Below are 24,085 nucleotides of genomic sequence, written 5' to 3' on the forward strand. Positions count from 1 at the left end.
TTCGGATTAGGGGACGGGTAAGGGTAAGGCTTCGGGGAAGGGTTAGGGTTAGGGTTCGGGCTAGGGTTAGGGTTAGGGGACGGGGACAGTTTAGGGTCCAGGTGAAGGTATGACAACGTTTTAGTGTGAGCGTACGTGTGAGGGCGCGGGTTAGTGTTAGCGTACGGGTTACGATTAGAGGACGAGTGAGGGTAAGGGTTCGGGGAAGGGTTAGGGTTAGGGTTCGGGCTAGTGTTAGGGTTAGGGGACGGGGACGGTTTAGGGTCTAGGTCCGCATACGACAATGCTTTAGGGTGAGCGTACATGTGAGGGTGCGGGTTAGTGTTAGCGTACGGGTTAGGAGTAGGGGACGGGAGAGGGTAAGGCTTCGGGGAAGGGTTAGGGTTAGGGTTCGTGCTAGGGTTAGGGTTAGGGGACGGGGACGGTTTAGGGTCCAGGTGAGGGTACGACAATGCTTTAGGGTGAGCGTACTTGTGAGGGCGCGGGTTAGTGTTAGCGTACGGGTTAGGATTAGGGGACGGGTGAGGGAAAGGTTTTGGGGAAGGGTTAGGGTTAGGGTTCGGGCTAGTGTTAGGGTTAGGGGACGGGGACGGTTTAGGGTCCAGGTGACTGTACGACAACGCTTTAGGGTGAGCGTATATGTGAGGGCGTGGGTTAGTGTTAGCGTACCGGTTCAGATTAGGGGACGGGTAAGGGTACGGCTTCGGGTAAGTGTTAGGGATAGGGTTCATGGCTAGGGTTACGGTTAGGGCACGGGGACGGTTTAGGGTCCAGGTGAGGGTACGACAAGGCTTTAGGGTGAGCGTACGTATGAGCGCGCGTGTTAGTGTTAGCGTACGGGTTAGGAGTATGGGACGGGTGAGGGTAAGTCTTCGGGGAAGGGTTAGGGTTAGGGTTCGGTCTAGGTTTAGGGTTAGGGGATGGGGACGGTTTAGGGTCCAGGTGAGGGTATGACAACGCATTAGGGTGAGCGTACATGTGAGGGCGCGGGTTAGTGTTAGCGTACGGGTTAGCATTAGGTGATGGGTGAGGGTAAGGCTTCGGGGAAGGGTTAGAGTTAGGGTTAGGGCTAGGGTTAGGGTTAGGGGACGGGGACGGTTTAGGGTCCAGGTGAGAGTAAAACAACGCTTTAGGGTGAGCGTATGTGTGAGGGCGCGGGGTAGTGTTAGCGTACCGGTTAGGATTAGGGGACGGGTGAGGGTAAGGCTTCAGGGAAGGGTTAGGGTTAGGGTTCGGGCTAGGGTTAGGGTTAGGGGACAGGGACGGTTTAGGGTCCAGGTGAAGGTACGACAACGCTTTAGGGTGAGGGTACGTGTGAGGGCGGGGGTTAGTGTTAGAGTACGGGTTAGGATTAGGGGACGGGTGAGGATAAGGGTTCGGGGAAGGGTTAGGGTTAGGGTTCGGGCTAGGGTTAGGGTTAGGGGACGGGGACGGTATAGGGTCCAGGTGAAGGTATGACAACATTTTAGGGTGAGCGTACGTGTGAGGGCGCGGGTTAGTGTTAGCGTACGGGTTAGGAGTAGGGGACGGGTGAGGGTAAGGCTTCGGGGAAGGGTTAGGGTTAGGGGACCGGGACGGTTTAGGGTCCAGGTTCGCATACGACAACGCTTTAGGGTGAGCGTACATGTTAGGGCGCGGGTTAGTTTTAGTGTACGGGTTAGGATTAGGGGACGGGTGAGGGTAAGGCTTCGGGGAAGGGTTAGGGTTAGGGTTCGGGCTAGGGTTAGGGTTAGGGGACGGGGATGGTTTAGGGTCCAGCTGAAGGTATGACAACGTTTTAGTGGGAGCGTACGTGTGAGGGCGCGGGTTAGTGTTAGTGTACGGGTTACGATTAGAGGACGGGTGAGGGTAAGGTTTCGGGGAAGGGTTAGGGTTAGTGTTCGGGCTAGTGTTAGGGGTCGGGGACGGTTTAGGGTCCAGATGACTGTACGACAACGTTTTAGGGTGAGCGTACGTGTGAGGGCGCGGGTTAGTGTTAGCGCATGGGTTAGGAGTAGGGGACGGGTGAGGGTAAGTCTTCGGGGAAGGGTTAGGGTTAGGGTTCGGGCTAGGGTTAGGGTTAGGTGACGGGGACGGTTTGGGGTCCATGTGAGGGTATGACAACGCTTTAGGGTGAGCTTTTGTGTCAGGGCACGGGTTAGTGTTAGCGTACCGGTTAGGATTAGGGGACGGGTGAGGGTAAGGCTTCGGGGAAGGGTTAGGGTTAGGGTTCGGTCTAGGGTTAGGGTTAGGGGACGGGGACGGTTTAGGGTCCAGGTGAAGGTATGACAACATTTTAGTGTGAGCGTACCTGTGAGGGCGTGGGTTAGTGTTAGTGTACGGGTTAGGATTAGGGGACGGGTGAGGGTAATGGTTCGGGGAAGGGTTAGGTTTAGGGTTCGGGATAGGGTTAGGGTTAGGGGACGGGGATGGTTTAGGGTCCAGGTTCGCATACGACAACGCTTTAGTGTGAGCGTACATGTTAGGGCGCGGGTTAGTGTTAGTGTACGGGTTAGGATTAGGGGACGGGTGAGGGTAAGGCTTCGGGGAAGGGTTAGGGTTAGGGGACGGGGATGGTTTAGGGTCCAGGTGAGGGTACGACAACGCTTTAGGGTGAGCGTACATGTGAGGGCGCGGGTTAGTGTTAGCGTACGGTTTAGGATTAGGGGATGTGTGAGGGTAAGTCTTCGGGGAAGGCTTAGGGTTAGGGTTCGGGCTAGGGTTAGGATTAGGGGATGGGGACGGTTTAGGGTCCAGGTTAGGGTACGACAATGCTTTAGGGCGAGCGTACGTGTGAGGGCGGGGGTTAGTGTTAGAGTACGGGTTAGGATTAGGGGACGGGTGAGGATAAGGGTTCGGGGAAGGGTTAGGGTTAGGGTTCGGGCTAGGGTTAGGGTTAGGGGATGGGGACGGTTTAGGGTCCAGGTGAAGGTATGACAACATTTTAGGGTGAGCGTACGTGTGAGGGCGCGGGTTAGTGTTAGCGTATGGGTTAGGATTAGGGGTCGGGTGAGGGTAATGTTTCGGGGAAGGGTTAGGGTTAGGGTTCGGGATCGGGTTAGGGTTAGGGGACGGGGATGGTTTAGGGTCCAGGTTCGCATACGACAACGCTTTAGGGTGAGCGTACATGTTAGGGCGCGGGTTAGTGTTAGTGTACGGGTTAGGATTAGGGGACGGGTGAGGGTAAGGCTTCGGGGAAGGGTTAGGGTTAGGGGACCGGGACGGTTTAGGGTCCAGGTGAGGGTACGACAACGCTTTAGGGTGACCATATGTGTGAGGGCGCGTGTTAGTGTTAGCGTACGGGTTATTATGAGGGGACGGGTGAGGGTAAGGCTTCGGGGAAGGGCTAGGGTTAGGGTTTGGGCTAGGGTTAGGGTTATTGGACGGGGACGGTTTAGGGTCCAGGTGAAGGTACGACAACGCTTTAGGGTGAGCGTACGTGTGAGGGCGTGGATTAGTGTTAGCGTACGGGTTAGGATTAGGGGACGGATGAGTGTAAGGGTTCGGGGAAGGTTTAGGGTTAGGGTTCGGGCTAGGGATAGGGTTAGGGGACGGGGACGGTTTAGGGTCCAGGTGAGGGTACGACAACGCTTTAGGGTGAGCTTACGTGTGAGGGCGCGGGTTCGTGTTAGCGTACGGGTTAGGATAAGGGGACGGGTGAGGGTAAGGCTTCGGGGAAGGGTTAGGGTTAGGTTTCGGGCTAGGGTTAGGGTTAGGAGACATGGACGGTTTAGGGTCCAGGTGAGGGTACGACAACGCTTTAGGATGAGCGTACGTGTGAGGGTGCGGGTTAGTGTTAGCGTACGGATTAGGATTAGGTGACAGGTGAAGGTAAGGCTTAGGGGAATGGTTAGGGTTAGGGTTCTTGTTAGGGTTAGGGTTAGGGGATGCGGACGGTTTAGGGTCCAGGTGAGGGTATGACAATGCTTTAGGGTGAGCGTACGTGTGAGCGCGCGGGTTATTGTTAGCGTACGGGTTAGGATTAGTGGATGGTTGAGGGTAAGGCTTTGGGGAAGGGTTAGGGTTAGGGTTCGGGATAGGGTTAGGGTTAGGGGACGGGGACGGTTTAGGGTCCAGGTGAGGGTACGACAACGCTTTAGGGTGAGCGTACGTGTGAGAGCGCGGGTTAGTGTTAGCGTACGGGTTACCATTAGGGAACGGGTGAGGGTAAGGGTTCGGGGAAGGGTTAGGTTTAGGGTTCGGGCTAGGGTTAGGGTTAGGGGACGGGGACGGTTTAGGGTCCAGGTGAGGGTACGACAACGCTTTGGGGTGAGCGTACGTGTGAGGGCGCGCATTAGTGTTAGCGTACGGGTTTGGATTAGGGGACGTTTGAGGGTAAGGGTTCGGGGAAAGTTAAGGGTTAGGGTTTGGGCTAGGATTAGGGTTAGGGGACGAGGACGGTTTAGGGTCCAGGTCCGCATATGACAACGCTTTAGGGTGAGCGTACATGTGAGGGCGCGGGTTAGTGTTAGCGTACCGGTTCGGATTAGGGGACGGGTCAGGGTAAGGCTTCGGGGAAGGGTTACGGTTAAGGTTCGCGCTAGGGTTAGGGTTAGGGGGCGGGGACGGGTTCGGGTCCAGGTGAAGGTATGACAACGTTTTAGGGTGAGCGTACGTGTGAGGGCACGGGTTAGTGTTAGCTTACGGGTTAGGATTAGGGGACGGGTGAGGGTAAGGTTTCGGGGAAGGGTTAGGGTTAGGGTTCGGGCAAGGGTTAGGGTTAGGGGACGGGGACGGTTTAGGGTCCAGGTCCACATACGACAACGCTTTAGGGTGAGCATACATGTGAGGGCGCGTGTTAGTGTTAGCGTACGGGTTAGGATTAGCTGACGGGTGAGGGTAAGGCTTCGGGGAAGGGTTAGAGTTAGGGTTAGGGCTAGGGTTAGGGTTAGGGGACGGGGACGGTTTAGGGTCCAGGTGAGGGTACAACAACGCTTTAGGGTGAGCGTATGTGTGAGGGCGCGGGTTAGTGTTAGCTTACTGGTTAGGATTAGGGGACGGGTGACGGTAAGGCTTCGGGGAATTGTTAGGGTTAGGGTTCGGGATAGGGTTACGGTTAAGGGACGGGGACGGTTTACGGTCCAGGTGAGCGTACGACAACACTTTAGGGTGAGCGTACGTCTGGGGGCGTGGGTTAGTGTTAGAGTACGGGTTAGGATAAGGGCACGGGTGAGGGTAAGGCTTCGGGGAAGGGTTAGTGTTAGGGTTCGGGCTAGGGTTAGGGTTAGGGGACGGGGAAGGTTTAGTGTCCAGGTCCGCATACGACAACGCTTTAGGGTAAGCGTACATGTGAGGGCGCGGGTTAGTGTTAGCGTACGGGTTAGGATTAGGTGACGGGTGAGGGTAAGGCTTCGGGGAAGGGTTAGAGTTAGGGTTAGGGCTAGGGTTAGAGTTAGGGGATGGGGACGGTTTATGGTGCAGGTGAGGGTACGACAACGCTTTAGGGTGAGCGTACGCGTGAGGGCGTGGGTTAGTGTTAGCGTACGGGTTAGGCTTATGGGACGGGTGAGGGTAAGGGTTCGGGGAAGGGTTAGGGTTAGGGTTCGAGCTAGGGTTAGGGTTAGGGTACACGGACTGTTTAGGGTTCACGTGAGGGTACGACAACGCTTTAGGGTGAGTGTACCTGTGAGGGCGCGGGTTAGTGTTAGCGTACGGTTTACGATTAGGGGACGGGTGAGGGTATGGCTTCGGGGAAGGGTTAGGGTTAGAGTTCGGGCTAGGGTTACGGTTAAGGGACGGGGACTGTTTACGGTCCAGGTGAGCGTACGACAACGCTTTAGGGTGAGCGTACGTGTGAGGGCGAGGGTTAGTGTTAGCATACGGGTTAGGATGAGGGGACGGGTGAGGGTAAGGCTTCAGGGAAGGGTTAGGGTTAGGGTTCGGGCTAGGGTTAGGGTTAGGGGACGGGGACGGTTTAGGGTCCAGGTGACGGTACGACAACGCTTTAGGCTGAGCTTACGTTTGAGGGCGTTGGTTTGTGTTATCGTACGGTTCAGGATTAGGGGACGGGTGAGGGTAAGGCTTCGTGGAAGGCTTAGGGTTAGGGTTCGGGCTAGGGTTAGGGTTAGGGGATGGAGACGGTTTAGGGTCCAGGTGAAGGTATGACAACATTTTACTGTGAGCGTACGTGTGAGGGCGCGGGTTAGTGTTAGCGTACGGGTTACGATTAGGTGACGTGTGAGGGTATGGGATCAGGGAAGGGTTAGGGTTAGGGTTCGGGATAGGGTTACGGTTAAGGGACAGGGACGGTTTACGGTCCAGGTGAGCGTACGACAACGCTTTAGGGTGAGCGTACGTGTGAGGTCGTGGGTTAGTGTTAGCGTACGGGTTAGGATGAGGGCACGGGTGAGGGTAAGGCTTCGGGGAAGGGTTAGGGTTAGGGTTCGGGGTAGGGTTAGGGTTAGGGGACGGGGACGGTTTAGGGTCCAGGTGAGGTTATGACAACGCTTTAGGGTGAGCGTACGAGTGAGGGCGCGTGTTAGTGTTAGCGTACGGGTTAGGAGTAGGGGACGGGTGAGGGTAAGGCTTCGGGGAAGGGTTAGGGTTAGGGTTCGGGCTAGGGTTAGGGTTAGGGGACGGGGACGGTTTAGGGTCCAGGTGAGGGTACAACAACGCTTTAGGGTGAGCGTGCGTGTGAGGGCGCGGGTTAGTGTTTGCGTACGGTTTAGGATTAGGCGACGGGTGAAGGTAAGGCTTCGGGGAAGGGTTAGGGTTAGGGTTTGGGCTAGGGTTAGGGTTAGGCGACGGGGACGGTTTAGGGTCCAGGTCCGCATACGACAACGCTTTAGGGTGAGCGTACATGTGAGGGCGTGGGTTAGTGTTAGCGTACGGGTTAGGATTAGGTGACGGGTGAGAGTAAGGCCTCGGGGAAGGGTTAGGGTTAGGGTTAGTGCTAGGGTTAGGGTTAGGGTTAGGGGACGGTTTAGGGTCAAGGTGAGGGTACGACAACGCTTTAGGGTGAGAGTACGTGTGAGGGCGTGGGTTAGTGTTAGCGTACCGGTTCGGATTAGGGGACGGGTAAGAGTAAGGCTTCGGGGAAGTGTTACGGTTAAGGTTCGCGCTAGGGTTAGGGTTAGGGGACGGGGAAGGTTTAGAGTCCAGGTGAAGGTATGACAACGTTTTAGGGTGAGCGTACGTGTGAGGGTGCGGGTTAGTGTTAGCGTACGGGTTAGGATTAGGGCACGGTTGAGGGTAAGGTTTCAGGGAAGGGTTAGGGTTAGGGTTCGGGCAAGGGTTAGGGTTAGGGGACGGGGACGGTTTAGGGTCCAGGTCCACATACAAAAACGCTTTAGGGTGAGCACACATGTGAGTGTGCGGGTTAGTGTTAGCGTACGGGTTAGGATTAGCTGACGGGTGAGGGTAAGGCTTCGGGGAAGGGTTAGAGTTAGGGTTAGGCCTAGGGTTAGGGTTAGGGGATGGGGACGGTTTATGGTGCAGGTGAGGGTACGACAACGCTTTAGGTTGAGCGTACGTGTGAGGGCGTGGGTTAGTGTTAGCGTACGGGTTAGGCTTATGGGACGGGTGAGGGTAAGGGTTCGTGTAAGGGTTAGGGTTAGGGTTCGAGCTAGGGTTAGGGTTAGGGTACACGGACTGTTTAGGGTTCACGTGAGGGTACGACAACGCTTTAGGGTGAGCGTATGTGTGAGGGCGCGGGTTAGTGTTAGCTTACTGGTTAGGATTAGGGGACGGGTGACGGTAAGGCTTCGGGGAATTGTTAGGGTTAGGGTTCGGGATAGGGTTAGGTTTAGGAGACATGGACGGTTTAGGGTCCAGGTGAAGGTATGACAACATTTTACAGTGAGCGTACGTGTGAGGGCGCGGGTTAGTGTTAGCGTACGGGTTACGATTAGGGGACGTGTGAGGGTATGGGATCGGGGAAGGTTTAGGGTTAGGGTTCGGGAAAGGGTTCCGGTTAAGGGACGGGGACGGTTTACGGTCCAGGTGAGCGTACGACAACGCTTTAGGGTGAGCGTACGTCTGAGGGTGCGGGTTAGTGTTAGCGTACGGGTTAGGATTAGGGCACGGGTGAGGGTAAGGCTTCGGGGAAGGGTTAGGGTTAGGGTTCGGGCTAGGGTTAGGGTTAGGGGACGGGGACGGTTTAGGGTCCAGGTGAGGGTACAACAACGCTTTAGGGTGAGCGTGCGTGTGAGGGCGCGGGTTAGTGTTTGCGTACGGTTTAGGATTAGGCGACGGGTGAGGGTAAGGCTTCGGGGAAGGGTTAGGGTTAGGGTTTGGGCTAGGGTTAGGGTTAGGCGACGGGGACGGTTTAGAGTCCAGGTTCGCATACGACAACGCTTTCGGGTGAGCGTACATGTGAGGGCGCGGGTTAGTGTTAGCGTACGGGTTAGGATTAGGGGACGGGTGAGGGTAAGGGTTCGGGGAAGGGTTAGTGTTAGGGTTCGGGCTAGGGTTAGGGTTAGGGGACGGGGACGGTTCAGGGTCCAGGTCCGCATACGACAACGCTTTAGGGTGAGCGTACATGTGAGGGCGCGGGTTAGTGTTAGCGTACGGGTTAGGATTAGCTGACGGGTGAGGGTAAGGCTTCGGGGAAGGGTTAGAGTTAGGGTTAGGGCTAGGGTTAGGGTTAGGGGATGGGGACGGTTTATGGTGCAGGTGAGGGTACGACAACGCTTTAGGGTGAGCGTACGTGTGAGGGCGTGGGTTAGTGTTAGCGTACGGGTTAGGCTTATGGGACGGGTGAGGGTAAGGGTTCGTGTAAGGGTTAGGGTTAGGGTTCGAGCTAGGGTTAGGGTTAGGGTACACGGACTGTTTAGGGTTCACGTGAGGGTACGACAACGCTTTAGGGTGAGTGTACCTGTGAGGGTGCGGGTTAGTGTTAGCGTACGGTTTACGATTAGGGGACCGGTGAGGGTATGGCTTCGGGGAAGGGTTAGGGTTAGGGTTCGAGCTAGGGTTAGGGTTAGGGTACACGGACTGTTTAGGGTTCACGTGAGGGTACGACAACGCTTTAGGGTGAGTGTGCCTGTGAGGGCGCGGGTTAGTGTTAGCGTACGGTTTACGATTAGGGGACGGGTGAGGGTATGGCTTCGGGGAAGGGTTAGGGTTAGGGTTCGGGCTAGGGTTACGGTTAAGGGACGGGGACTGTTTACGGTCCAGGTGAGCGTACGACAACATTTTACTGTGAGCGTACGTGTGAGGGCGCGGGTTAGTGTTAGCGTACGGGTTACGATTAGGTGACGTGTGAGGGTATGGGATCGGGGAAGGGTTAGGGTTAGGGTTCGGGCTAGGGTTAGGGTTAGGCGACGGGGACGGTTTAGGGTCCAGGTGAGGTTATGACAACGCTTTAGGGTGAGCGTACGTGTGAGGGCGTGTGTTAGTGTTAGCGTACGGGTTAGGAGTAGGGGACGGGTGAGGGTAAGGCTTCGGGGAAGGGTTAGGGTTAGGGTTCGGGCTAGGGTTAGGGTTAGGCGACGGGGACGGTTTAGGGTCCAGGTTCGCATACGACAACGCTTTCGGGTGAGCGTACATGTGAGGGCGCGGGTTAGTGTTAGCGTACGGGTTAGGATTAGGGGACGGGTGAGGGTAAGGGTTCGGGGAAGGGTTAGTGTTAGGGTTCGGGCTAGGGTTAGGGTTAGGGGACGGGGACGTTTTAGGGTCCAGGTCCGCATACGACAACGCTTTAGGGTGAGCGTACATGTGAGGGCGTGGGTTAGTGTTAGCGTACGGTTTAGGATTAGGTGACGGGTGAGAGTAAGGCCTCGGGGAAGGGTTAGGGTTAGGGTTAGTGCTAGGGTTAGGGTTAGGGGACGGGGACGGTTTACGGTCCAGGTGAGGGTACGACAACACCTTAGGGTGAGAGTACGGGTGAGGGCGTTGGTTAGTGTTAGCGTACCGGTTCGGATTAGGGGACGGGTAAGGGTAAGGCTTCGGGGAAGGGTTACGGTTAAGGTTCGCGCTAGGGTTAGGGTTAGGGGATGGGGAAGGTTTAGAGTCCAGGTGAAGGTATGACAACGTTTTAGGGTGAGCGTACGTGTGAGGGCACGGGTTAGTGTTAGCGTACGGGTTAGGATTAGGGGACGGGTGAGGGTAAGGTTTCAGGGAAGGGTTAGGGTTAGGGTTCGGGCAAGGGTTAGGGTTAGGGGACGGGGACGGTTTAGGGTCCAGGTCCACATACGACAACGCTTTAGGGTGAGCATACATGTGAGGGCGCGGGTTAGTGTTAGCGTCCGGGTTAGGATTAGCTGACGGGTGAGGGTAAGGCTTCGGGGAAGGGTTAGAGTTAGGGTTAGGGCTAGGGTTAGAGTTAGGGGATGGGGACGGTTTATGGTGCAGGTGAGGGTACGACAACGCTTTAGGGTGAGCGTACGTGTGAGGGCGTGGGTTAGTGTTAGCGTACGGGTTAGGCTTATGGGACGGGTGAGGGTAAGGGTTCGGGGAAGGGTTAGGGTTAGGGTTCGAGCTAGGGTTAGGGTTAGGGTACACGGACTGTTTAGGGTTCATGTGAGGGTACGACAACGCTTTAGGGTGAGTGTACCTGTGAGGGCGCGGGTTAGTGTTAGCGTACGGTTTACTATTAGGGGACGGGTGAGGGTATGGCTTCGGGGAAGGGTTAGGGTTAGGGTTCGGGCTAGGGTTACAGTTAAGGGACGGGGACTGTTTACGGTCCAGGTGAGCGTACGACAACGCTTTAGGGTGAGCGTACGTGTGAGGGCGAGTGTTAGTGCTAGCATACGGGTTAGGATGAGGGGACGGGTGAGGGTAAGGCTTCAGGGAAGGGTTAGGGTTAGGGTTAGGTTTCGGGCTAGGGTTAGGGTTAGGGGACGGGGACGGTTTAGGGTCCAGGTGACGGTACGACAACGCTTTAGGCTGAGCTTACGTTTGAGGGCATTGGTTAGTGTTAGCGTACGGTTCAGGATTAGGGGGCGGGTGAGGGTAAGGCTTCGTGGAAGGCTTAGGGTTAGGGTTCGGGCTAGGGTTAGGGTTAGGGGATGGGGACGGTTTAGGGTCCAGGTGAAGGTATGACAACATTTTACTGTGAGCCTACGTGTGAGGGCGCGCGTTAGTGTTAGCGTACAGGTTACGATTAGGGGACGTGTGAGGGTATGGGATCGGGGAAGGGTTAGGGTTAGGGTTCGGGATAGGGTTACGGTTAAGGGACGGGGACGGTTTACGGTCCAGTTGAGCGTACGACAACGCTTTAGGGTGAGCGTACGTGTGAGGGCGCGGGTTAGTGTTAGCGTACGGGTTAGGATGAGGGCACGGGTGAGGGTAAGGCTTCGGGGAAGGGTTAGGGTTAGGGTTCGGGCTAGGGTTAGGGTTAGGGGACGGGGACGGTTTAGGGTCCAGGTGAGGTTATGACAACGCTTTAGGGTGAGCGTACATGTGAAGGCGCGTGTTAGTGTTAGCGTACGAGTTAGGATTAGCTGACGGGTGAGAGTAAGGCCTCGGGGAAGGGTTAGGGTTAGGGTTAGGGCTAGGGTTAGGGTTAGGGTGCGGGGATGGTTTAGGGTCCAGGTGAGGGTACGACAACGCTTTAGGGTGAGCGTACGTGTGAGGGCGTGGGTTAGTGTTAGCGTACCGTTTCGGATTAGGGGACGGGTAAGGGTAAGGCTTCGGGGAAGGGTTACGGTTAAGGTTCGCGCTAGGGTTAGGGTTAGGGGACGGGGACGGTTTAGAGTCCAGGTGAAGGTATGACAACGTTTTAGGGTGAGCGTACGTGTGAGGGTGCGGGTTAGTGTTAGCGTACGGGTTAGGATTAGGGGACGGTTGAGGGTAAGGGTTCAGGGAAGGGTTAGGGTTAGGGTTCGGGCAAGGGTTAGGGTTAGGGGACGGGGACGGTTTAGGGTCCAGGTCCACATACAAAAACGCTTTAGGGTGAGCACACATGTGAGTGCGCGGGTTAGTGTTAGCGTACGGGTTAGGATTAGCTGACGGGTGAGGGTAAGGCTTCGGGGAAGGGTTAGAGTTAGGGTTAGGGCTAGGGTTAGGGTTAGGGGATGGGGACGGTTTATGGTGCAGTTGAGGGTACGACAACGCTTTAGGTTGAGCGTACGTGTGAGGGCGTGGGTTAGTGTTAGCGTACGGGTTAGGCTTATGGGACGGGTGAGGGTAAGGGTTCGGGTAAGGGTTAGGGTTAGGGTTCGAGCTAGGGTTACGGTTAGGGTACACGGACTGTTTAGGGTTCATGTGAGGGTACGACAACGATTTAGGGTGAGTGTACCTGTGAGGGCGCGGGTTAGTGTTAGCGTACGGTTTACGATTAGGTGTCGGGTGAGGGTATGGCTTCGGGGAAGGGTTAGGGTTAGGGTTCTGGCTAGGGTTACGGTTAATGGACGGGGACTGTTTACGGTCCAGGTGAGCGTACGACAACGCTTTAGGGTGAGCGTACGTGTGAGGGCGAGGGTTAGTGTTAGCATACGGGTTAGGATGAGGAGACGGGTGAGGGTAAGGCTTCGGGGAAGGGTTAGGGTTAGGGTTCGGGCTAGGGTTAGGGTTAGGGAACGGGGACGGTTTAGGGTCCAGGTGAGGGTATGACAATGCTTTAGGGTGAGCGTACGTGTGAGCGCGCGGTTTAGTGTTAGCGTACGGGTTAGGATTAGTGGACGGTTGAGGGTAAGGCTTCGGGGAAGGGTTAGGGTTAGGGTTCGGGATAGGGTTATGGTTAGGGGACGGGGACGGTTTAGGGTCCAGGTGAGGGTACGACAACGCTTTAGGGTGAGCGTACGTGTGAGGGCGCGGGTTAGTGTTAGCGTACGGGTTACCATTAGGGAATGGGTGAGGGTAAGGCTTCGGGGAAGGGTTAGGCTTAGGGTTCGGGCTAGGGTTAGGGTTAGGGGACGGGGACGGTTTAGGGTCCAGGTGACGGTACGACAACGCTTTGGGGTGAGCGTACGTGTGAGGGCGCGTATTAGTGTTAGCGTACGGGTTTGGATTAGGGGACGGTTGAGGGTTAGGGTTCGGGGAAGGGTAAGGGTTAGGGTTCGGGCTAGGATTAGGGTTAGGGGATGAGGAGGGTTTAGGGTCCAGGTCCGCATACGACAACGCTTTAGGGTGAGCGTACATGTGAGGGCGCGGGTTAGTGTTAGCGTACGGGTTAGGATTAGGGGACGTGTAAGGGTAAGGCTTCGGGGAAGGGTTACGTTTAAGGTTCGCGCTAGGGTTAGGGTTAGGGGGCGGGGACGGTTTCGGGTCCAGGTGAAGGTATGACAACGTTTTAGGGTGAGCGTACTTGTGAGGGCACGGGTTAGTGTTAGCGTACGGGTTAGGATTAGGGGACGGCTGAGTGTAAGGTTTCGGGGAAGGGTTAGGGTTAGGGTTCGGGCAAGGGTTAGGGTTAGGGGAAGGGGACGGTTTAGGGTCCAGGTCCACATACGACAACGCTTTAGGGTGAGCGTACATGTGAGGGCGCGGGTTAGTGTTAGCGTACGTGTCAGCATTAGCTGACGGGTGAGGGTAAGGCTTCGGGGAAGGGTTAGAGTTAGGGTTAGGGCTAGGGTTAGGGTTAGGGGATGGGGACGGTTTAGGGTCCAGGTGAGGGTACAACAACGCTTTAGGGTGAGCGTATGTGTGAGGGCGCGGGTTAGTGTTAGCGTACTGGTTAGGATTAGGGAACGGGTGAGGGTAAGGCTTCGGGGAAGTGTTAGTGTTAGGTTTCGGGCTAGGGTTAGGGTTAGGAAACATGGACGGTTTAGGGTCCAGGTGAAGGTATGACAACATTTTACTGTGAGCGTACGTGTGAGGGCGTGGGTTAGTGTTAGCGTACGGGTTAGGATGAGGGCACGGGTGAGGGTAAGGCTTCGGGGAAGGGCTAGGTTTAGGGTTCGGGCTACGGTTAGGGTTAGGGGACGGGGATGGTTTAGGGTCCAGGTGAGGTTACGACAACGCTTTAGGGTGAGCGTACGTGTGAGGGCGTGGGTTAGTGTTATCGTACGGGTTAGAATTAGGGGACGGGTGAGGGTAAGGCTTCGGGGAAGGGTTAGGTTTAGGGTTCGGGCTAGGGTTAGGGTTAGGGGACGGGGACGGTTTAGGGTCCTGGTGAGGGTACAACAACGCTTTAGGGTGAGCTTGCGTTTGAGGGCGCGGGTTAGTGTTTGCGTACGGTTTAGGATTAGGCGACGGGTGAGGGTAAGGCTTCGGGGAAGGGTTAGGGTTAGGGTTTGGGCTAGGGTTAGGGTTAGGCGACGGGGACGGTTTAGGGTCCAGGTTCGCATACGACAACGCTTTCGAGTGAGCGTACATGTGAGCGCGCGGGTTAGTGTTAGCGTACGGGTTAGTATTAGGGGACGGGTGAGGGTAAGGGTTCGGGGAAGGGTTAGTGTTAGGGTTCAGGCTATGGTTAGGGTTAGGGGACGGGGACGGTTTAGGGTCCAGGTCCGCATACGACAACGCTTTAGGGTGAGCGTACATGTGAGGGCGCGGGTTAGTGTTAACGTACGGGTTAGGATTAGGTGACGGGTGAGAGTAAGGCCTCGGGGAAGGGTTAGGGTTAGGGTTAGGGCTAGGGTTAGGGTTAGGGGACGGGTACGGTTTAGGGTCCAGGTGAGGGTACGACAACGCTTTAGGGTGAGCGTACGTGTGAGGGCGTGGGTTAGTGTTAGCGTACCGGTTCGGATTAGTGGACGGGTAAGGGTAAGGCTTCGGGGAAGGGTTACGGTTAAGGTTCGCACTAGGGTTAGGGTTAGGGGACGGGGACGGTTTAGAGTCCAGGTGAAGGTATGACAACGTTTTAGGGTGAGCGTACGTGTGAGGGTGCGGGTTAGTGTTAGCGTACGGGTTACGATTAGGGGACGGTTGAGTGTAAGGGTTCAAGGAAGGGTTAGGGTTAGGGTTCGGGCAAGGGTTAGGGTTAGGAGACGGGGACGGTTTAGGGTCCAGGTCCACATACAAAAACGCTTTAAGGTGAGCACACATGTGAGTGCACGGGTTAGTGTTAGCGTACGGGTTAGGATTAGCTGACGGGTGAGGGTAAGGCTTCGGGGAAGGGTTAGAGTTAGGGTTACGGCTAGGGTTAGGGATAGGGGATGGGGACGGTTTATGGTGCAGGTGAGGGTACGACAACGCTTTAGGGTGAGCGTACGTGTGAGGGCGTGGGTTAGTGTTAGCGTACGGGTTAGGCTTATGGGACGGGTGAGGGTAAGGGTTCGGGGAAGGGTTAGGGTTAGGGTTCGAGCTAGGGTTAGGGTTAGGGTACACGGACTGTTTAGGGTTCACGTGAGGGTACGACAACGCTTTAGGGTGAATGTACCTGTGAGGGCGAGGGTTAGTGTTAGCGTACGGTTTACGATTAGGTGTCGGGTGCGGGCATGGCTTCGGGGAAGGGTTAGGGTTAGGGTTCGGGCTAGGGTTACGGTTAAGGGACGGGGACTGTTTACGGTCCAGGTGAGCGTACAACAACGCTTTAGGGTGAGCGTACGTGTGAGGGCGAGGGTCAGTGTTAGCCTACGGGTTAGGATGAGGGGACGGGTGAGGGTAAGGCTTCGGGGAAGGGTTAGGGTTAGGGTTCGGGCTAGGGTTAGGGTTAGGGGACGGGGACGGTTTAGGGTCCAGGTGACGGTACGACAACGCTTTAGGGTCAGCGTACGTGTGAGGGTGAGGGATTGTGTTAGCGTACGGGTTAGGATTATGGGACGGGTGAGGGTAAGGCTTCGGGGAAGGGTTAGGGTTAGGCTTTGGGCTAGGGTTAGGGTTAGGGGACGGGGACGGTGTAGGGTCCAGGTGAAGGTACGACAACGCTTTTGGGTGAGCGTACGTTTGAGGGCGCAGATTAGTGTTAGCGTACGGGTTAGGATTAGGGGACGGGTGAGTGTAAGGGTTCGGGGAAGTGTTAGGGTTAGGTTTCGGGCTAGGGATAGGGTTAGCGGACGGGGACAGTTTAGGGTCCAGGTGAGGGTTCGACAACGCTTTAGGGTGAGCTTACGTGTGAGGGCACAGGTTCGTGTTAGCGTACGTGTTAGGATAAGGGGACGGGTGAGGGTAAGGCTTCGGGGAAGGGTTAGGGTTAGGGTTTGGGCTAGGGTTAGGGTTAGGAGACATGGACGGTTTAGGGTCCAGGTGAGGGTACGACAACGCTTTAGGATGAGCGTACGTGTGAGGGTGCGGGTTAGTGTTAGCGTACGGGTTAGGATTAGGTGACAGGTGAGGGTAAGGCTTAGGGGAATGGTTATGGTTAGGGTTCTGGCTATGGTTAGGGTTAGGGGATGGGGACGGTTTAGGGTCCAGGTGAGGGTATGACAATGCTTTAGGGTGAGCGTACGTGTGAGCGCGCGGGTTAGTGTTAGCGTACGGGTTAGGATTAGGGGACGGTTGAGGGTAAGGCTTCGGGGAAGGGTTAGGGTTAGGGTTCGGGATAGGGTTAGGGTTAGGGGACGGGGACGGTTTAGGGTCCAGGTGAGGGTACGACAACGCTTTAGGGTGAGCGTGCGTGTGAGGGCGCGGGTTAATGTTAGCGTACGGGTTACGATTAGGGAACGGGTGAGGGTAAGGGTTCGGGGAAGGGTTAGGGTTAGGGTTCAGGCTAGGGTTAGGGTTAGGGGACGGGGACGGTTTAGGGTCCAGGTGAGGGTACGACAACGCTTTGGGGTGAGCATACGTGTGAGGGCGCGGATTCGTGTTAGCGTACGGGTTTGGATTAGGGGACGGTTGAGGGTAAGGGTTCGGGAAAGGGTAAGTGTTAGGGTTCGGGCTAGGGTTAGGGTTAGGGGACGAGGACGGTTTAGGGTCCAGGTCCGCATACGACAACGCTTTAGGGTGAGCGTACGTGTGAAGGCGCGGGTTAGTGTTAGCGTACGTGTTAGGATTAGGGGAGGGGTGAGGGTAAGGGTTCGGGGAAGGGTTAGGGTTAGGGTTCGGGCTTGGGTTAGGGTTAGGGGACGGGGACGGTTTAGAGTCCAGGTCCGCATACGATAACGCTTTAGGGTGAGCGTACATGTGAGGTCGCGGGCTAGTGTTAGCGTACGGGTTTGGATTAGGTGACGGGTGAGGGTAAGGTTTCGGGGAAGGGTTAGGGTTAGGGTTAGGGCTAGGGCTAGGATTAGGGGACGGGGACGGTTTAGAGTCCAGGTGAGGGTACGACAATGCTTTAGGGTGAGCGTACATGTGAGGGCGCGGGTTAGTGTTAGCATACCGGTTCGGATTAGGGGACGGGTAAGGGTAAGGCTTCGGGGAAGTGTTACGGTTAAGGTTCGCGCTAGGGTTAGGGTTAGGGGGCGGGGACGGTTTCGGGTCAGGTGAAGGTATGACAACGTTTTAGGGTGAGCGTACGTGTGAGGGCACGGGTTAGTGTTAGCGTACGGGTTAGGATTAGGGGACGGGTGAGTGTAAGGTTTCGGGGAAGGGTTAGGGTTAGGGTTCGGGCAAGGGTTAGGGTTAGGGGACGGGGACGGTTTAGGGTCCAGGTCCACATACGACAACGCTTTAGGGTGAGCGTACATGTGAGGGCGCAGGTTAGTGTTAGCGTATGGGTTAGGATTAGCTGACGGGTGAGGGTAAGGCTTCGGGGAAGGGTTAGAGTTAGGTTTAGGGCTAGGGTTAGGGTTAGGGGATGGGGACAGTTTACGGTCCAGGTTAGGGTACGACAACGCTTTAGGGTCAGCGTACGTGTGAGGGCGCGGGTTAGTGTTAGCGTACGGGTTACGATTAGGGGACGTGTGAGGGTATGGGATTGGGGAAGGGTTAGGGTTAGGGTTCGGGATAGGGTTACGGTTAAGGGACGGGGACGGTTTAGGGTCCAGGTGAAGGTACGACAACGCTTTAGGGTGAGCGTACGTGTGAGGGCGCGGATTATTGTTAGCGTACGGGTTAGGATTAGGGGACGGGTGAACGTAAGGGTTCGGGGAAGGGTTAGGGTTAGGGTTCGGGCTAGGGATATGGTTAGGGGACGGGGACGGTTTAGGGTCCAGGTGAGGTTATGACAACACTTTAGGGTGAGCGTACGTGTGAGTGCGCGTGTTAGTGTTAGCGTACGGGTTAGGAGTAGGGGACGGGTGATGGTAAGGCTTCGGGGAAGGGTTAGGGTTAGGGTTCGGGCTAGGGTTAGGCTTAGGCGACGGGGACGGTTTAGGGTCCAGGTGAGGGTACGACAACGCTTTAGGGTGAGCGTACGTGGGAGGGCGTGGGTTAGTGTTATCGTACGGGTTAGGATTAGGGGACAGGTGAGGGTAAGGCTTCGGGTAAGGGTTAGGGTTAGGGTTCGTGCTGGGGTTAGGGTTAGGGGACAGGGACGGTTTAGGGTCCAGGTGAGGGTACAACAACGCTTTAGGGTGAGCGTGCGTGTGAGGGCGCGGGTTAGTGTTTGCGTACGCTTTAGGATTAGGCGACGGTTGAGGGTAAGGCTTCGGGGAAGGGTTAGGGTTAGGGTTTGGGCTAGGGTTAGGGTTAGGCGACGGGGACGGTTTAGGGTCCAGGTTCGCATACGACAACGCTTTAGGGTGAGCGTACGTGTGAGGGCGTGGGTTAGTGTTAGCGTACCGGTTCGGATTAGGGGACGGGTGAGGGAAAGGCTTCGGGGAAGGGTTACGGTTAAGGTTCGCGCTAGGGTTAGGGTTAGGGGACGGGGACGGTTTAGAGTCCAGGTGAAGGTATGACAACGTTTTAGGGTGAGCGTACGTGTGAGGGTGCGGGTTAGTGTTAGCGTACGGGTTAGGATTAGGGGACGGTTGAGTGTAAGGGTTCAGGGAAGGGTTAGGGTTAGGGTTCGGGAAAGGGTTAGGGTTAGGGGACGGGGACGGTTTAGGGTCCAGGTCCACATACAAAGACGCTTTAGGGTGACCATACATGTGAGTGCGCGGGTTAGTGTTAGCGTACGGGTTAGGATTAGCTGACGGGTGAGGGTAAGGCTTCGGGGAAGGGTTAGAGTTAGGGTTAGGGCTAGGGTTAGGGTTAGGGGACGGGGACGGTTTAGGGTCCAGGTGAGGGTACGACAATGCTTTAGGGTGAGCGTACGTGTGAGGGTGCGGGTTAATGTTAGTGTACGGGTTAGGATTATGTGACAGGTGAGGGTAAGGCTTAGGGGAAGGGTTAGGGTTAGGGTTCGGGCTAGGTTTAGGGTTAGGGGATGAGGACGGTTTAGGGTCCAGGTGAGGGTACGACAATGCTTTAGGGTGAGCGTACGTGTGAGGGCGCGGGATTGTGTTAGCGTACGGGTTAGGATTAGGGGACGGGTGAGGGTAAGGCTTCTCGGAAGGGTTAGGGTTAGGGTTCGGGCTAGGGTTAGGGTTAGGGGACGGGGACGGTTTAGGGTCCATGTGAGGTTACGACAATGCTTTAGGGTGAGTGTACGTGTGAGGGCGCGGTTTAGTGTTAGCATACCGGTTCGGATTAGGGGACGGGTAAGGGTAAGGCTTCGGGGAAGGGTTACGGTTAAGGTTCGCGCTAGGGTTAGGGTTAGGGGACGGGGACGGTTTAGAGTCCAGGTGAAGGTATGACAACGTTTTAGGGTGAGCGTACGTGTGAGGGCGCGGGTTAGTGTTAGCGTACGGTTTAGGATTAGGGGACGGGTGAAGGTAAGGGTTCGGGGAATGGTTAGGGTTAGGGTTCGGGCAAGGGTTAGGGTTAGGGGACGGGGACGGTTTAGGGTCCAGGTGAGGGTACAACAACACTTTAGGATGAGCGTATGCGTGAGGGCGCGGGTTACTGTTAGCATACTGCTTAGTATTAGGGGACGGGTGACAGTAAGGCTTCGGGGAAGGGTTAGGGTTAGGGGACGGGGACAGTTTAGGGTCCAGGTGAAGGTACGACAACGCTTTAGGGTGAGCGTACGTGTGAGGGCGCGGGTTAGTGTTAGCGTACGGGTTACGATTAGGGGACGTGTGAGGGTTTGGGATCTGGGAAGGGTTAGGGTTAGGGTTCAGGCTAGGGTTACGCTTAAGGGACGGGGACGGTTTACGGTCCAGGTGAGCGTACGACAGTGTTTGAGGGTGAGCGTACGTGTGAGGGTGCGGGTTAGTGTTAGCGTACGGGTTAGGATTAGGGCACGGGTGAGGGTAAGGCTTCGGGGAAGGGTTAGTGTTAGGGTTCGGGCTAGGGTTCGGGTTAGGGGACTGGGACGGTTTAGGGTCCAGGTGAGGGTACGACAACGCTTTAGGGTGACCGTACTTCTGAGAGAGGGGGTTAGTGTTAGCTTACGGATTAGGATTAGGGGACGGGTGAGGGTAAGGCTTCGGGGAAGGGTTAGGGTTAGGGTTCGGGCTAGGGTTAGGGTTAGGGGACGGGGACGGTTTAGGGTCCAGGTGAGGGTACGACAATGCTTTAGGGTGAGCGTACGTGTGAGGGCGCGGGTTAGTGTTAGCGTACGGGTTAGGATTAGGGGACGGGTGAGGGTAAGGCTTCGGGGAAGGGTTAGGGTTAGGGTTCGGGCTAGGGTTAGGGTTAGGGGACGCGGACGGTTTAAGGTCCAGGTGATGGTACGACAACGCTTTAGGGTGAGCGTACGTTTGAGGGCGCGGGTTAGTGTTAGCGTACGGTTTAGGATTAGGGGACGGGTGAGGGTAAGGCTTCGGGGAAGGTTTAGTGTTAGGGTTAGGGCTAGGGTTAGGTTTATGGGACGGGGTCGGTTTAGAGTCCAGGTGAGGTTATGACAACGCTTTAGGGTGAGCGTACGTGTGAGGGCGCGTGTTAGTGTTAGCGTACGGTTTAGGATTAGGGGACGGGTGAGGGTAAGGCTTCGGGGAAGGGTTAGGGTTAGGGTTTGGGCTAGGGTTAGGGTTAGGGGACGGGGACGGTTTAGGGTCCAGGTGAGGGTACGACAACGCTTTGGGGTGAGCGTACGTGTGAGGGCGCGGGTTAGTGTTAGTGTTCGGTTTAGGATTAGGCGACGGGTGAGGGTAAGGCTTCGGGGAAGGGTTAGGGTTAGGGTTCGTGCTAGGGTTAGGCTTAGGTGACGGGGACGGTTTAGGGTCCAGGTGAAGGTATGACAACGTTTTAGGGTGAGCGTACATGTGAGGCCGCGGGTTAGTGTTAGCGTACGGGTTAGGATTAGCTGACGGGTGAGGGTAAGGCTTCGGGGAAGGGTTAGAGTTAGGGTTAGGCCTAGGGTTAGGGTTAGGGGATGGGGACGGTTTAGGGTCCAGGTGAGGGTACAACAACGCTTTAGTGTGAGCGTATGTGTGAGGGAGCGGGTTAGTGTTAGCGTACTTGTTAGGATTAGGGGACGGGTGAGGGTAAGGCTTCGGGGAAGGGTTAGGGTTAGGGTTAGGGCTAGGTTTAGGGTTAGGGGACGGGGACGGTTTACGGTCCAGGTGAGCGTACGACAACGCTTTAGGGTGAGCGTACGTCTGAGGGCGCGGGTTAGTGTTAGCGTACGGGTTAGGATTAGGGCACGGGTGAGGGTAAGGCTTCGGGGAAGGGTTAGGGTGAGGGTTCGGGCTAGGGTTAGGGTTAGGAAACATGGACGGTTTAGGGTCCAGTTGAAGGTATGACAACATTTTACTGTGAGCGTACGTGTGAGGGCGCGGGTTAGTGTTAGCGTACGGGTTACGATTAGGGGACGTGTGAGGGTATGGGATCGGGGAAGGGTTAGGGTTAGTGTTCGGGATAGGGTTACGGTTAAGGGACGGGGACGGTTTACGGTCCAGGTGAGCGTACGACAACGCTTTAGGGTGAGCGTACGTCTGAGGGCGCGGGTTAGTGTTAGCGTACGGGTTAGGATTAGGGCACGGGTGAGGGTAAGGCTTCGGGGAAGGGTTAGGGTTAGGGTTCGGGCTAGGGTTAGGGTTAGGAAACATGGACGGTTTAGGGTCCAGGTGAAGGTATGACAACATTTTACTGTGAGCGTACGTGTGAGGGCGCGGGTTAGTGTTAGCGTACGGGTTAGGATTAGGGGACGGGTGAGGGTAAGGCTTCGGTGAAGGGTTAGGGTTAGGGTTCGGGCTAGGGTTAGGGTCAGGGGACGGGGACGGTTTAGGGTCCTGGTGAGGGTACAACAACGCTTTAGGGTGAGCGTGCGTGTGAGGGCGATGGTTAGTGTTTGCGTACGGTTTAGGATTAGGCGACGGGTGAGGGTAAGGTTTCGGGGAAGGGTTAGGGTTAGGGTTCGGGGTAGGCTCTCCGTTAGGGGACGGGGACGGTTTAGGGTCCAGGCGAGTGTACGACAATGTTTTAGGGTGAGCGGACGTGTGAGGGCGCGGGTTAGTGTAAGCGTACAGGTTAGGATTAGGGGACGGGTGAGGGTAAGGCTTCGGGGAAGGGTTAGGGTGAGGGTTCGGGCTAGGGTTAGGGTTAGGGGACGGGAACGTTTTAGGGTCAAGGTGAGGGTATGATAACGCTTTAGTGTGAGTGTACGTGTGAGGGCTTGGGTTAGTGTGAGCGTACGGGTTAGGCTTCGGGGACGGGTGAAGGTAAGGTTTCGGGGAAGGGTTAGGGTTAGGGTTCGGGCTAGAGTTAGTTTTAGAGGACAGGAAAGGTTTAGGGTCTAGGTGAGGGTACGTCAATGCTTTAGGGTGAGCGATTGTGTGACGGCGCGGGTTAGTGTTAGCGTATGGGTTAGGATTAGGTGACAGGGGAGGGTAAGGCTTCAGGGAAGGGTTAGGGTTAGGGTTCGGGTTAGGATTAGGGTTAGGGGACGGGGATGGTTTAGGGTCCAGGTCCGCATACGACAACGCTTTAGGGTGAGCGTACATGTGAGGGCGCGGGTTAGTGTTAGCGTACGGGTTAGGCTTAGGTGACGGGTGAGGGTAAGGCTTCGGGGAAGGGTTAGGGTTAGGGTTAGGGCTAGGGTTAGGGTTACGGGATGGGGACGGTTTAGGGTCCAGGTGAGGGTACGACAACGCTTTAGGGTGAGCGTACGTGTGAGGGCGTGGGTTAGTGTTAGTGTACCAGTTCGGATTAGGGGACGGGTAAGGGTAAGGCTTCGGGGAAGGGTTACGGTTAAGGTTCGCGCTAGGGTTAGGGTTAGGCGACGGGGACGGTTTAGGGTCCAGGTGAAGGTATGACAACGTTTTAGGGTGAGCGTACTTGTGAGCGCGCGGGTTAGTGTTAGCGTACGGGTTAGGATTAGGGGACGGGAGAGGGTAAGTGTTCGGGGAAGGGTTAGGGTTAGGGTTCGGGCAAGGGTTATGATTAGGGGACGGGGACGGTTTAGGGTCCAGGTCCACATACGACAACGCTTTAGGGTGAGCGTACATGTGAGGGCGCGGGTTAGTGTTAGTGTACGGGTTAGGATTAGCTGACGGGTGAGGATAAGGCTTCGGGGAAGGGTTAGAGTTAGGGTTAGGGTTAGGGTTAGGGGATGGGGACGGTTTAGGGTCCAGGTGAGGGTATGACAACGCTTTAGTGTCTGCGTACGTGTGAGGGCGCGTGTTAGTGTTAGCGTACTGGTTAGGATTAGGGGACGGGTGAGGGTAAGGCTTCGGGGAAGGGTTTGGGTTAGGGTTCGGGCTAGGGTTAGGGTTAGGGGACGGGGACGGTTTAGGGTCCAGGTGAGGGTACGACAATGCTTTAGGGTGAGCGTACGTGTGAGGGCGCGGGTTAGTGTTAGCGTACGGGTTAGGATTAGGGGACGGGTGAGGGTAAGGCTTCGGGGAAGTGTTAGGGTTCGGGTTCGGGCTAGGGTTAGGGTTAGGGTACGGGGACGGTTTAGGGTCCAGGTGAGGGTATGACAACGCTTTAGGGTCTGCGTACGTTTGAGGGCACGGGTTAGTGTTAGCGTACGGTTTAGGATTAGGGGACGGGTGAGGTTAAGGGTTCGGGGAAGGGTTAGGGTTAGGGTTCGGGCTAGGGTTAGGGTTAGGGGACGGGGACGGTTTAGGGTCCAGGTGAGGGTACGACAATGCTTTAGGGTGAGCGTACGTGTGAGGGCGCGGGTTAGTGTTAGCGTACGGGTTAGGATTAGGGGACGGGTGAGGGTAAGGCTTCGGGGAAGTGTTAGGGTTAGGGTTCGGGCTAGGGTTAGGGTTAGGGGACGGGGACGGTTTAAGGTCCAGGAGATGGAACGACAACGCTTTAGGGTGAGCGTACGTTTGAGGGCGCGGGTTAGTGTTAGCGTACGGTTTAGGATTAGGGGACGGGTGAGTGTAAGGCTTCGGGGAAGGTTTAGGGTTAGGGTTCGGCCTAGGGTTAGGGTTAGGGGATGGGGACGGTTTAGGGTCCAGGTGTGGTTATGACAATGCTTTAGGGTGAGTGTACGTGTGAGGGCGCATGTTAGTGTGAGCGT

The sequence above is a fragment of the Leucopleurus acutus genome (assembly GCF_964270905.1).
Source record: "Leucopleurus acutus genome assembly, chromosome: 17".
Taxonomy (NCBI): Eukaryota; Metazoa; Chordata; class Mammalia; order Artiodactyla; family Delphinidae; genus Leucopleurus; species Leucopleurus acutus.